General features: G+C 34.3%; 1 non-coding gene across 1 annotated transcript; it reads right to left on the reverse strand.

Moving 5' to 3' along the window:
* Positions 1-908: 908 nt before the first annotated feature.
* On the reverse strand, positions 909-1,015 carry LOC139856289 (small nucleolar RNA R71). The gene has a single exon (XR_011761780.1). It is a non-coding gene; the product is annotated as a small nucleolar RNA R71 (small nucleolar RNA).
* Positions 1,016-15,008: the final 13,993 nt, after the last annotated feature.

Below are 15,008 nucleotides of genomic sequence, written 5' to 3' on the forward strand. Positions count from 1 at the left end.
TTATTGTAAGCAATTAAATCAATGGACCCCAATTTTCTGGTTCATAGTAATAGTTGGATTTGTTAGTGGCGAGTTGTGGATTTTCGATTTAAAGGGTCCTGGCTACCTGCTGCATCTTTTGGCTATTCGAAACGTGGGCAAAATCAGAAAAGTATATTAATTTGATAACTTATATAATTTTTATTTTTATAACTAATAGGATATTCAGTGAATGCACCGAGCAAAACGTTCACCACCTTTCATACGTTCACCACCTGTAACTCGATCAAGACATCTAGTCAATATTGCTGCTATTGATTTTTCTTTAGAATCGTCCTCTAGTCATACAAGTACTCCAATTCAAATTTCCGATAATCCATTTTTTGAACCCGACTTCACAATTGAGGACCCGGAGGATATTCAAGGACAATTCAGAGATCCTGAACCACTAATCATTCCTCCTGAACTACAAATTATTCAACCGGAGATTGTCGAAGAAGAAACCATTAAATCATAATCTTCTAGTGATTCAGATTCAACAAATACAACTATGGCAGATCCAGAACCTCAAAGTATGGAAGACCGAATGAGAGCCACACGTACGGGCCAATGCCATTAATCAACCAGATGTTAATGCACCAAATTTTAAAATCAAAGGATAAATCCTACACATGGTCACTAATCAATGCCAATTCGGTGGTACAGCAAAAGAAGATCCAAACGAACATCTTCGAACCTTTAATAGAATTTGTCCTCTATTTAAAATCCGAGAAATTAAGGATGAAACGATCTATCTTATGTTGTTACCCTGGACTTTAATTGGGGAAGCTAAAGATTAGTTAGAATCATTACCCGAAGGAGCAATTGATACGTGGGATGTTTTAGTTGAGAAATTTCTTCAAAGATTCTTTCCCGCATCTAAAGCCGTGAGACTTCAAGGAGAAATTGTCACGTTCGTGCAAAAGCTAAATGAAACGTTATTTGAGGCATGGACAAGATTCGAAAAGATGTTGAGAGGATGTCCTCAACACGGTTTAGATACTTTTCAAATAGTTCAAATATTTTATAAAGGCATCGACGTCGCTACAAGAAAGGACATCGACACAGCTGCTGGTAGTTCCATTATGAAGAAAACCGCTACTGAAGCTCACAAAATTATTGATAATACAGCCTCCCACTCACATGAGTGGCATCAGGAAAAAGATATTTTTCATTCATCTAAAGCGGCTAGAGCCGATTCTAGCCATGACTTTGATTCCGTTTCCATAAAAATAGATGCTTTTGAAAGAAGAATGAAAAAGATGACTATAGATATTCATGCAATGCAAATCAGTTGTGAGCAATGCGGTGGACCACACTTAACGAAAGATTGTAATGTCGAGCAAACAATGGAACAACGTGAGAATGTTTCCTACATGAACCAAAGGCCGGGAAATAATTATCAAAATAATTATCAACCGCCAAGGCAAAACCTCAATCGAAATCAAAACATTCTTTAAAATCCAAATGGCCCCAACAATAACTCGTACAACCAACAAGGTCCAAATAACCAACCAACTCAAAACAACACTTTCAATCAACAAAGACCTGGCTTATATAAACCATCACAATAAACCGAAGAGAAAAATTTAAATCTGGAAGAAATGGTATTAAAGCTAGTTGAATCTCAAAAACAATTTATTGCATCTCTAACCCAAACGAATGAAAGGTTTGATCAGTCATTTAGAACTCAACAAGCTTCCATTTGGAATCTAGAAAAACAAGTAGGTACTCTGGCGGGCTTGATGAATAAAAGGAAACAAGGAAAGCTACCGAGTAATACTGAAGTAAATCCTCGAAATGAGAATGTTAATATGGTTTCAACAAATTCTGAAAAACTAGCATCAGAAGATGGGAAGATTTCAGATATGAGTGACGATGAAGAAGTCACACCACCACCAGGTTTTGAAAAACCAATGTATGCACCATACAAACCACCTATTCCGTATTCAATGAAAGGAGTTGAAAATGAGCAAGTAATAGGTAATAAAGTTTGTGTTAGTGATACCTCGGGAAGGAAGAGGAAGAGTAAGCAAGTACAAGAAACTAAAGTCGTAAAAATAAAACCATTGAAGACTGTTCCACCAGAACTTCCACCCAAGTTGGGTGATCCGGGTGAATTTATTGTTCCTTGTTTACTTGGTGATTGTGTCATGTATGATGCACTAGCAGATTTAGGTGCAAGTGTGAGTATTATACCTCTTTCATTATATAAGAAATTAGGTGTAGTTGGGTTAAGTCCAACAAAAATGAGTGTTCGATTCTTTGACCAAACCATTAGGCACCCAGTTGGAATTGCTGACAACCTACCTATTCAAGTAGGTAATTTAACCTTTCTGGTCGAATTTGTTGTCATAGACATAGAAGAGGACTCAAACATTTCTCTAATTTTAAGTCGACCATTCTTAGCGTCCACCAAGGCGTTAATTGATGTAAAAGAAGGTAGAATGACACTTAGTGATGGTGAAAAATCAATCACCTTTGTGATTCGAAAATCTAAATCTCCACCAACCAAAACCGTTGAACCAATAAAAACGATTGATGAAAACCATATTGTTTTACCGACTCCAACAGTAGTGCTTAGCAATAATAAAATGCCTAAGTGTGAGGAAGATGAAATAACACCTAATGATGACATGATAACAAAGAACCCCATTATTGAAATGAAATTAGATGACCTCGTTATTAACAGTTCAATGAAGAAGCTTTATAAACGGGTTTACGATGTTAGGATTAAGGGAAACTTTAATTTATGTAACCGATTAGTATCCAATCTGTCACCAAAAGAAAAGGCGAAATTAGTTGATTTTGTGAAGATCACAAAAGAAACCGACGAATGGCTTAAAGCAAAAATCACAGATATGCAAGTTGATGATGGTCCGATGGAAGTTGACAATGAAGTTAATCACAATTTCGACACCACAGTTAACTAAGTGTGGGGAGATTCAAATGTTTTAAGAATAATACTTATGCTATCTAAAGTTAGATATTCTGTTTTCATGTAGTTTTCGAGAATGGAATCCGATTGGTCTTTTCTACTAGCAGACCCTAAATAACTAGTCTTCTCTCCCCATTCTGAATTTTTTGTTTTTAGGTTTTACAAGATGAAGCATGCATTTGATATCAGCCATGGTCTATTAAGCTTCAAAGGTAAGTTTTTATTTTCATGCTCTTAACCTTTTGTCTTTAAACGCTGAATTTTCGCTATAAAGCGTTAAATTGATATTCAGTGAAAAATAGGTATAATAAACCAAAATTATTGATATCAGATAAAAATTTAATCCATCAATGCGAAATTTACCATTTATTCATAAGGTATAAATATCTTTAATCAATCAACTTAAAATATTTTAAAAATTCGTAAGGAGTAAAACTAGGTAATATAGCCGAAATTACTTTACCCAAAAGAGGGACGTATACTTTTCTTAATATTTGATTGATTAAAGTGGGATAAAAGGCCAAAAAGTTTTTTATTTTATTTTTACCTTGTTTTTAAAATTTAATATATTACTATATTATTATAAATATATGTTATTACTATATTATTATAAATATATGTTAATATAAAATAATAAAATTAATGTATATAAATATTAATAATATTTATATTAAATTTTAAATTTAAAGTTTTGTGTGAATTTAAAAACAAAATTTACTTCATTTCATTAAGTTAAAAAAATTTATTTCTAAAATTCGCCGTAAGTTAAACACTAGGTCTTTGAACCGAAATTGCTTTACCCGAGGGCGGGGCGAAAAATTTTGTTATCATTATTTTTAATTTTATTGATATAATGTATGTCAAAAATATTAACAAAACCAAAAATCTTTGCTTTTAAAACAATCGCTTTAAAATGACAATTTTTAAAATTTTGTCGAGGGACGAACTAGGTGAACGTACCGAAACTACCTCATTCTAAATACCAAGGAAAACAAAATTTTAAATTATCCATTTAATTGTTTCATTAGTTAAAGGTTTTATATATATAAAAAAAATCAGACCCCATGCGATCTCATGGGATTTATGCCTAGAATCCATGCGGTCGCATGGGGACCAAAAACTGGGCAGGATTAAAATTCCAGTCGACTTCTCTGTCTTCCTCATTCAACACACACACAAACGCGAACCACTCTCAAAACTCTCCCAAAAATCTTCATTTTTCAACCAAAATTCACCAAATTTGTTGCTACAATCTGCTTTTAAACATGCCTTTCCTCGGATTTGGGAAGAAGAAGGTAACGATTTCACCCCTAAACTCTTTAAATTCTCAATTTTAGTGATTATGACAACTAATTGCACTAATTTAAATTTGATGATTTCTAGCTTAATTATAGTTAAATTGTTCATATATTATGCTTGTATAGACTAGATTGATGCTATTTATCATGATTTGAAGCCTTAAATTTCAAATTTTTTTAGAAATCTAAGGTTAGTGTTCTTGAGCAAATTTGGGACTTTTTGATATAAAGGGGTTATGGCCGATTTTTGTTGTGAATTCATACTAAATTAAGTAATGTAACATGTTTAGATTGATAAATGATCCAAATTTTGATCCTAAACATGATTTTTGAGCAAGATTGTTGACTTTTCAAGTCAAAAATGCATTAATTTGATTATGTTGATATGAATGCCATTTGGAACTCGTTTAATTGTTATAATGATTATTTTAACATGTTTTGGAAGATGAATGCTTATGAACATTATATACATTTTTATATATGCTTATTTAAAAATGTGTAGAATTGTTAAATATATGAAAATGTGTATAGGTTTAATTTTGATTAAACATGTTATTGTAATTGTTTTAATTTGTTATTTTGCTAACACTAATGTATTATTTGGATGCACAAAATTTTGTGTCTAATGTGTTTTGCAGAGATATATTGATACTGGCGGTGGATCATCTTCAAGACAACCAGAGCCAGAACCACAACCTGAGCCATAACCAGAGCCACAACCTGAGCCACAACAAGAGCCACAACCTGAGCAACAATAAGAGCAGCAACATTATGATCAACACCTGCCATACCATGAACCCAACCCAGAATTCGCTAATGCTTATAGACAGTTTCAGCCTCATGAGTTAATAATACACCCATTTGTTCATGAACAGGAATTACATCCCAATCTCATATTTGAACGATACTGGATAGGTTACCCGAAGTACCAACGCAACAAACATAAGCTTTACACTAAAAATGTAGAAGTACCAAGGGTGATAGATTGGAGACCTTTGGAAGTGGTTAACCTAGCCGATCCGGTTAGGAATTTTCTAATTCAAAGGTACGGTAATTCTTTGTTTCATGATTGGGAACGTTTGTTTACCACATGTAGGCCTGTAAATAAGAGTGGGGCGTTGAATTGATGAGCACTATTGTAATTAATACTGATGTATCTTTGTTAGAAGATAGGAGTTTTATTAGATTTCTGCTTGGAGGTAGGATGTACAGGATGTCCATGATGGACATGGCTATGGCCTTACTCATTTACACCCCCGCTGATATATTATCACCTGATTGTACAGCTTTGATTATGAAGGTGATAGGGTAGATAGAAATTTTGACACTAATGCCATTTGGAGGCGAATGTCAAAATTTGATGTGTTTAGGTGGGATGGAAAACACTCCTATTTAGATATTGACAGAGCAGAGCTTCGCGTGATTCATAGGTTTTTAGCAAACTCAATTACATAGAGGGGTAAAACTAAAGAAACAATTACTTTACATGATCTATTTTACCTTAAGTGCATTTGAGACCCAGAGGCTTTGTTAACATCCCCTACTGCGTTGGTTATTATTTGGCTAAAGTGGTAGAAGGTATACAGGAAGGAGGTATAATAGGGGGTGGTATATTTGTTACTCTAATAGGAGAGTATTTGGGTGTAGATAGGTATCAAGGGGGTCCAATGATTGAGGTTCCGGAACAAATCGAATCTATAGGTCTTTCGGTTTATCAGGGGCACAGGTACTGTCAAGGAGACGGAATAGGGCTGTACCATATCAGGGTAGCCGGCCACAAGTGAAAAGCGGCTCAGATAAGGAAATGGAGGAAGTAGCTGATATTAGGGAAGTTGTAAGAGATAGTTATATTGATGTATATCAGCGTATAGAGGAGTTGGAAATGAATGCAGAGAATCGGCATAATCAGTATGTACAGTGAAGAGCTGCAGATGAGTATGAGGCATCCAGGCAGCGATAACATGATAGATGGGACGTTCATCAGCACCAAATTATGAGCCATCTATCATATCAGGTACCACAGAACTACATTCCAACTCAACCTGCATACTATCCACCATTTCAGCCCGATATAAGACCACCCTACGCCCTATATAACCCGAACCAAGCCTACCAGGACACGTATCACCAACAATGGAACCCGAACGACAACATGAACTGGAACCTGTCTCCAGATTGATTATCTGTTCCATTGTTTATTATTTATGTTTCTAACATTTTCTTTCTTGTTATGTTTAAACAATTAATATTTTTTTTTTGTAGTTTTTAAAACTTTTATTATTATTATGTTCATATATTGTATTTATAATTTAAAAGTGGGATTCTAAGTCCCATTTCAAATTATTGCATGTTTATATTTGTATTGTATGTATATTGTCAATTGTACACAACAGGGTAAAACAACAAACTTTTAAAGACTTGCATTAAGTTCAGCAAAATCTACTAATTTTGACGACAAGACGAAAAACAAATGTGATGTAACAAATGATGGAATGAAAAAATGATGTGCACCATTTATCATTCAAACAAACAACAATATGTTTGGAAACTTTGGTAAAATTTTAATCATTTTTCTACGCGAATCATCCTCATGAATTTGAATTTTTACTGTTTTCTTGAAAATGAGGGCATTGCAAGATCTTAAGTGTGGGAAGGGATTAAATTCTTCCGGTTTAAACATATTATTAATACACTTAGTTAATTGCCAAAGTTTGTAAGAATTTGAAAAAATTTCAATTAAGTGAATTCAAAATCATATGTATACATATTTATGAATGGTAAAACTAGGTTTTAATACCGAAATTATTGTTACCTCGGAAAGGACATAAATTGAGAAACAACCTAAAATGCTAGAATTTATTTAAAATGGAATAGATGAGAATAAAAAGGCAAAGAAAAAAAATAACTAAAATCTAAGTGTGGGAAGAATTACCAAGTTATTTAAAACATATATCACATATTTTTGTACAAGATTATTGCAGGTACTTTTGCTTTGGACTAAACTAATCAATTTTAGCCAGTTTACTGTAATATAAATGAAAGAAAGATGGATCTACACGATGAATAAATTCCATTATTATAGGAAGTAAAGACTTCCGAAAAAGACACGCGCTTCTTGATTTAGGTCAAGAAGTTGTCGTCCAGACCAGCTGTAGGTTGACGAAAAATCTAGAAAAGTCATCTCTAAAATCAGCAGAAAATCCACGGACCTCAGCATCAAACAAGGTCGCCAAGTGGTCAGACTTATCCTAACCATGAGAGGATCTGTCTCGTAAAATGGGGAGGGCGTCGTGCAAATTAGCTGGATAAGACTAATGAATCAGATCCTCGGAAAGGATAATCTCCTTAAAGATCAAAAATCAGCATTTAAGCCTAATATTACTCAATCCTTGAGATTGACCTTAAAGATTGAGAATTCAAACTCATGGAATTCAATTATATCTAAACTCGAGCTTGAATAAGAAAATATTTTGATCAAAATTAAAACCCATTTGTTTTCTAAAAAACCTATTTTCAATATGTTCATTACCATTGAACGTAAAATCCTGAGAATTCACCAGAATCATTAGGTCACCTGAACCGAATCAGGTGTCAACCGTAAGAACGGTGGTTGCATAGCATGGTCGAGGACAGGACCTTGTGCCAGACCGAAAAACTATAAGATGGTCTTCACTATTGCTCCTACAAAGGATAGTAACTGCATCCGACACGTTTTAGACCATAATCAAATGCATGTCATTAGACATCGCCTTAACAGTTGCTTGTTCATCTCTTTCCTTTACAACCGGACGGTCGTTTACCGAAAGGTAATATACGGGACAAGTAGATTGGACGTGTGCTTTCCTAATACAAGGTTAGCAAGTGGGTGACACAAAACCACAAGTTTTGAGCTAAAATTTTAAAATATGAAACCAACAACCCACAAAAACAATTTCGCAAACATCGGTGAAGGGTTATTGCAGAAAACCTGTCTAGGATAAAATCTAGCTTGAATTTTCAAAAGATCAAATATTTTCATGAAGATCCAATTTCCTAAAGGATCTAAATTTTTAGTCATGTGGGACTGTAAACCACAACGTTACTATCATTGTTCATACCGCTATATCAAAATTACTAATGTATAAAGTGTGAAAAATAAAGAAGTGATTAGTGTGAAGTTATATTCAAGTTCTATATTGCTTGAGGACAAGCAACGCTCAAGTGTGGGAATATTTGATAATGCTAAAAATGAACATATATTTCATAGCATTATCCTTCCAGAAAGACAAGCTTTTAGTTGCAATTGTTCTATTTACAAATGATTATCGTTTAAATAATAAAAGGTGAAGACAAAAGACAGAATCAATGATTTGAAGACGCAAATGACCAGAATGCTCAAATGTACAAGTTACAATCCAAGTGGTTCAATATATTGATGAATAACGTCTAAATATTGATAAGAGTACAAGTCGTGGAACGCAAAGTACAAGATATCTAAGCATACGAAAAGACGTTTGAAAATCTAGAACCGGGACATAAACCGAGTAACAACCTACAACTCAACGGAGCTAAAATTACAAGTCAACTATGCACAAGAATATAATATAATATATATATAATTATATATAATTATATATATTATATTATATAATAAATTAATTCAGTAGCCCACGTGTTTTGAAGAGCAAAATATCCTATCCAGGCTGGCCATGCGATCGCATAGCCTGGAAGAAGCAAATCCATGCGATCGCATGGCTGAGAAAGTTTGGCCAGGTCTATAAATTGACACGAATTCTGGCCAAAATGGTACACCTTATTCTATTTTTCTCTCTTATTCTCTCAATATATATATATATATATATATATATATATATATATATATATATATATATATATATATATATATATATATATATATTTATATTTATAATTTTAATTTTAATTTTACGTTAATAATAAGGTTATTGTAACGAATGTTTTATGGTTTTTAAGTCGAAACTCTGTCCGTGTAACACTACGTGATTTATAATCATTGTAAGTTATGTTCAACCTTTTTAAATTAATGTCTCGTAACTAAGTTATTATTATGCTTATTTAAGTCGAAGTAATTGTGATGTTGGACTAAATATTAAGACGGGGTTATTGGACTTTGGACCATAATTAAGGTTTGGACAAAAGACCGACACTTGTGGACATTGGACTATGGACTATTAATAGATGTGGGGTATTGTCTAATTGAGTGATAAATCATTGGAGTTTGTCGAACCTATTTTCAATTTATTTAATCTAATAATTAATAATGATTATAATTGTCCTATTTAGTGGCGTTTATACGGAGTCTGTTATAATCATTTAATTAATTATTCGGGTTGGGTAATTGATTATTCAAACTGATCAAGTGGATAAATTAATATTCATAATTAATTAAAACAGAGGTGGATTACATACAGTGACAACTGGTGTAATTGTTGACAGAAGTGATAACTACGTCACAGTTTAAATCCTTAATTAGTTGGACTATTTGACTTCGGGTATAAAGGTAATTTGACGAGGACACTCGCACTTTATATTTATGACCGATGGACTATTATGGAGAAAAACCAGATAGACGTATCAAACAATCCAGGACAAAGGATAATTAACCCATAGTAATAAATTAAAATCAAAACGTCAAACATCATGATTACGGAAGTTTAAATAAGCATAATTCTTTTATTTCATATTCTATCGCAATTTTATTTACTGTTATTTTATTTATCGTCATTTATTTACCGTTATTTATTTTACGCACTTTAATTATTGTCATTTATCTTTACGCTTAAAACTTAAAAATTGACAAACCGGTCGTTAAACGGTAACCCCCCCCTTTATAATAATAATACTATATATATATGTATATATATATATGTATATATATGTATATATATATATATGTATATATATATATATGTATATATATACATATATATATATATATTTGTATAAATATAATTTGTTTTAGAAATATAGTGTAAGCTACGTTTTCAATCTGTATCTGTATCTCTGTGGAACGAACCGGACTTACTAAAAACTACACTACTCTACGATTAGGTACACTACCTATAAGTGTTGTAGCAAGGTTTAGGTATATCCATTCTATAAATAAATGAATAACTTGTGTAGATTGTATCGTATTTAATAGTATTTCGTATTAAAATTAATATCTTATTTATATACCATTCCTTTAACATCAACAAATAGCACAGGAGCTTCCCACGATGATGTGCTTGGTCGAATGAAACCACGCTCCAAAAGCTCTTGTAATTAGCTTTATAATTCTTTCATTTCACTGGGTGCAATTCTGTAAGGAGCACGAGCTATCGGTGCAGCTCCCGGTACAAGGTCTATTTGAAATTCAACGGATCGGTGTGGAGGTAGTCCCGGTAATTCCTTCGGAAATACATCAGGAAATTCCTTTACGACGGGAACATCATTGATGTTCTTTTCTTCGGGTTTGACCTTCTCGACGTGTGCCTTCTCGACGTGTGCCTTCTCGACGTGTGCTAGAATGGCATAGCAAGCTTTCCTTATTAGCTTTTGCGCCTTCAAGCTACTAATAAGATTTAACTTCGCGTTGCTCTTTTTCGGTACACCATTAAGGGTTTTCCCATTTTGCGCAGAATGCAAATCTCATTCTTGTAACAAACGATCTCTGCTTTCTCCTTGATCATCCAGTCCATGCCGATTATTACATCAAAACTCCCCAATTCTACCGGTATTAAATTAATTTTAAATGTTTCGCCAACCAGTTTAATTTTTCGGTTCCGGCATATTTTATCGGCTTTAAATAGTTTACCATTTGCTAATTCAAGTAAACACTTATTATCCAACAGCATTAATGGGAAATTTAATTTGGCACAAAAATCTCTACTCATATAGCTTCTATCCGCACTCGAATCAAATAATACATAAGCAGGTTTATCGTCAATAAGAAACATACCTGTAACAAGCTCTAGGTCTTCCTACGCTTTTGCTGCATTAATGTTGAAGACTCTTCCACGACCTTGCCCATTATTGTTCCCTTGGTCTAGGCAGGTGCTTCTGAAATGACCCAGCTTTCTGCATCCATAACAAATAGCGGCGGCATTATTTGTTCCGACATTATTTGTTCCGACATTATTTATTCCTCTAATCTTGTTAGTTGATAGTCCGTAAACTTCACACTTCATCGCACCATTACCCTTTCTATTACACTTGGTACATGATGCCGAATAGTACCCAGTCGGATGGTACCCTTTACACCTTTGGCACAGAATTTTCTGCCTCTTGTTGTCATTGTTGTTATTGTTGTTATTGTTGTTGGAATTATCATTGTTGCGGTTGTTATTGTTGTTGGAACAGATGTTGTAGCTGTTGTTGTTGGGGTTACGATTGTTGTTGTAATAAATGGTGCAATTGTTGTTGTGATTATTGTTGTTGTTGTAATGGTGACCCTTGTCACTGGTTTCTTCCCACTTCCTCTTGCCTTCTTTTATTTTCGCCTCGCCGGCCGCCTGTTCTTTATTTCTTCCCTCAATCTGGCCCATGAGTTTGTGAGCCATTCGACTCGCGTTCTGCATTGAGGTAGGTGCGGATGCACTTACGTTCTCCTGAATTCTCACTGGCAGTCCCTTCACAAATGCGTCGATCTGTTCTTCCTCGTCCTCGAACATACCAAGACACATTAGAGACAATTCTGTGAATCGTCGCTCGTATGTGGTGATGTCGTTACCTTGCGTTCGTAGTTCTCTAAGCTCTGTCTTGAGCATGTTGACCTCATTCCTGGGACAGTAGTGCTCATTCAACATGTGCTTGAATGCTGACCACGGTAGTGCGTAAGCAGTATCTTGTCCCACCTGCTCGAGATAGGTGTTCCACCATGTTAACGTAGTACCTGTGAAAGTATGCGTGGCGTACTTCACCCTATCCTCTTCAGTACATTTGCTTATAGCAAATACAGATTCGACCTTCTCGGTCCACCATTTCAGTCCGATTGGTCCTTCGGTTCCATCGAACTCAAGGGGTTTACAGGCTGTGAAAGCCTTGTAGGAGCATCCTACGCGATTTCCTGTGGAGTTAACTCCACTGCTAGACACTGGGTGATTGTTGTTGTGCAATGCAGCCTGCACTGCGGCTATGCGCGCAGCAAGAAAGGTACAAAATTATTCCTCTTTCATGTTCAGGGTTTGTCTGGTAGTCACTGCCATTTCCTTCAAAGATAGCCAAAAGAGTTAAGTTAATCATATAGAATATTAGAAGTAGTCATTAGTATTTGTAGCATAATATGAACGTATTATTATAAAAGCCTTTTCTTCATATTAGCGTTTTATAATTCGGGTAATACCTACCCGTTAAAGTTCATACTTATTAGCTAACACACAATTAACTACTACAATTCTATCATGAAAAACTAAATACATTAATACTTCACGCTTAAACTTTTAATACAATATCTTACAATCATAAAATACTACTATATTACATAGCACACGATAACTATAATACACAACAACTGTTAAGACAATTCTAGTTAAACTCAAACCGTTCAATAAAAACATGTAACTCATAGGACCAAAAACAAGACATGCATTCCAGTTTAATTAGTATTGTTTCCCAACCCATGTCCAGTGGAAAATAACCGTTGTGGCCCTTGATAGTACAACACGTTGTGATGTCGTCGAAAGGATGGGGGTTACATAATACCCAACAGCGTCGTAACAAATCAAAAACCTTAGTCCTCACCTCAACCACTAAATTTGTTACTAGTGGAAATGTTCTATTAAGAAGTTGTATCTCGATATTCTTTTTCTCAGTTTGGTGAGAAGCAAACATAATTAACCCATAAACGTAACATGCTTCTTTTGGTTGCATATTTGAAGCTTTTTCTAAATAATGAAGTCCTATATCGGGGTATATAGAATCGAAATAAGTCCTTAAACCATAGCGAAAAATCGCATTAGGGTTTCCATAATATGTAGCCATAAATAAAATACGGGCCAACTTATGGTCTCTTCAAGGTGAGATACACCACCTGTCAAAGGAAAGCCTTTCATAAACCAAAGCATACTCGGAATGCGTTTCAAATGCTTGCAAACCGACTTCACCATAAATAATTGGGCTGATGAATCCTGACCAACTTTAGACAAGATTTCAACAATCATATCCTGTGGCAGATCCTCTAAAATATTCAGTTGTCTATCCCTAACATCCATTTTTGTAATTCGTTTTAAACTGTAAAAGAGATGAAAATTATGCTTAGATCTATAGAAGAAGATGATGGTAAATAACAAGCCATAACATGCAATTTTCACATATAGCATAGAAACACAAGCACGCTATAATACATATATTACAAGGCATGGTAAGACTTATTAACTGCGAACTCTTCAATCGGACTCACTAGTTTCTTCCTCTTCTGACTTAGTTCGTTCTGCTAATTTCTTACCGATACCCATACCGCCCCTAATATGAGCAGTCATTTTCACACCCTTTTCGGAAGGACCTAGTCTCTGAGATGTTCCAGGTCAATAATTAAAGTTTAAGTGATACAGGTGTTTACGGTATGAACGGTCAGGGTTATTCCTGATAACTAATGGTCCATCGGGCTTGGGATCGGGTTTCTCTATCTTGATAGATGGAGATTTTCCCTTTTTCTTTTTATTAAACTAAGCCGGTGTAATTTCTATCACTTCATCGGAATCCTCATCGGGATTCTCTTCTGGTTCCTCAGGGATTTGGAGTCTTACCAGTATTTTTCTTCCTCGACTGAGACACGATCGACCATTTTTAACTTTTGTACATTGGTTGAAGATTTTGACTCAATATCTGAGTCGCTTGAATGACTACTGTAATCGTAGTCGTTTGATAGCCTAGCGTGATCTGATGAAGTCAACTAACACATAATAGCAAGCATGTTAAGAGATTAATATATCACATAATATTTACATGTTAAGCATATATAGTTTCCAACAAAATTGCAATCGTTTTAAAAAAACATACACGATCGAAGTCCAGACTCACTAATGCATCCTAACAAACTCGGTTAGACACACTAATGTAAATTTCTGGTTCTCTAAGACCAACACTCTGATACCAACTGAAATGTCCCTTTCATATTGATTATGAACGTTTCATATTAATTGGTTTCATTGCGAGGTTTTGACCTCTATATGAGACGTTTTTCAAAGCCTGCAATTATTTTAAAAACAAACCATAACCTTTATTTTATCGACAAAGGTTTAAAAGACATAATATAGATTATCAATCAATGATAATCCACCAATATACGTTACACACGACCATTATAAAATGGCTTAATAATATGTTACAATAAAGAAATCCCGAATGTAGTTTTAAACAAAATAATACAAGCATGCCGACTCCAAATCTTGTTTTAATATCATGCAACAGTGGAAGTCTTTAATAATCACCTGAGAATAAACATGCTTAAAATGTCAAAAACAATGTTGGTGAGTTATAGGTTTAACCTATATCATAAATCGTAATAATAGACCACAATATTTCATTTTCGTAAACAATATACAGAAGTGCTCAACTGTAAAAAAAATCATTCATATGGTGAACACCTGGCAACCGATATTAACAAAATGCATCTACAATATCCCCCGCATACAGGCATATAGCAATCAGTATGCACAGAACCTTTCGTCTGTAATAATAATCGAAGTACTAAAGCAGTTTAAATTCTATGAATGGGGCTTGTTAATGCCCATAGATCTATCTTTAGGATTCACATC

The sequence above is a fragment of the Rutidosis leptorrhynchoides genome, chromosome 6, assembly GCF_046630445.1.
Source record: "Rutidosis leptorrhynchoides isolate AG116_Rl617_1_P2 chromosome 6, CSIRO_AGI_Rlap_v1, whole genome shotgun sequence".
NCBI lineage: Eukaryota > Viridiplantae > Streptophyta > Magnoliopsida > Asterales > Asteraceae > Rutidosis > Rutidosis leptorrhynchoides.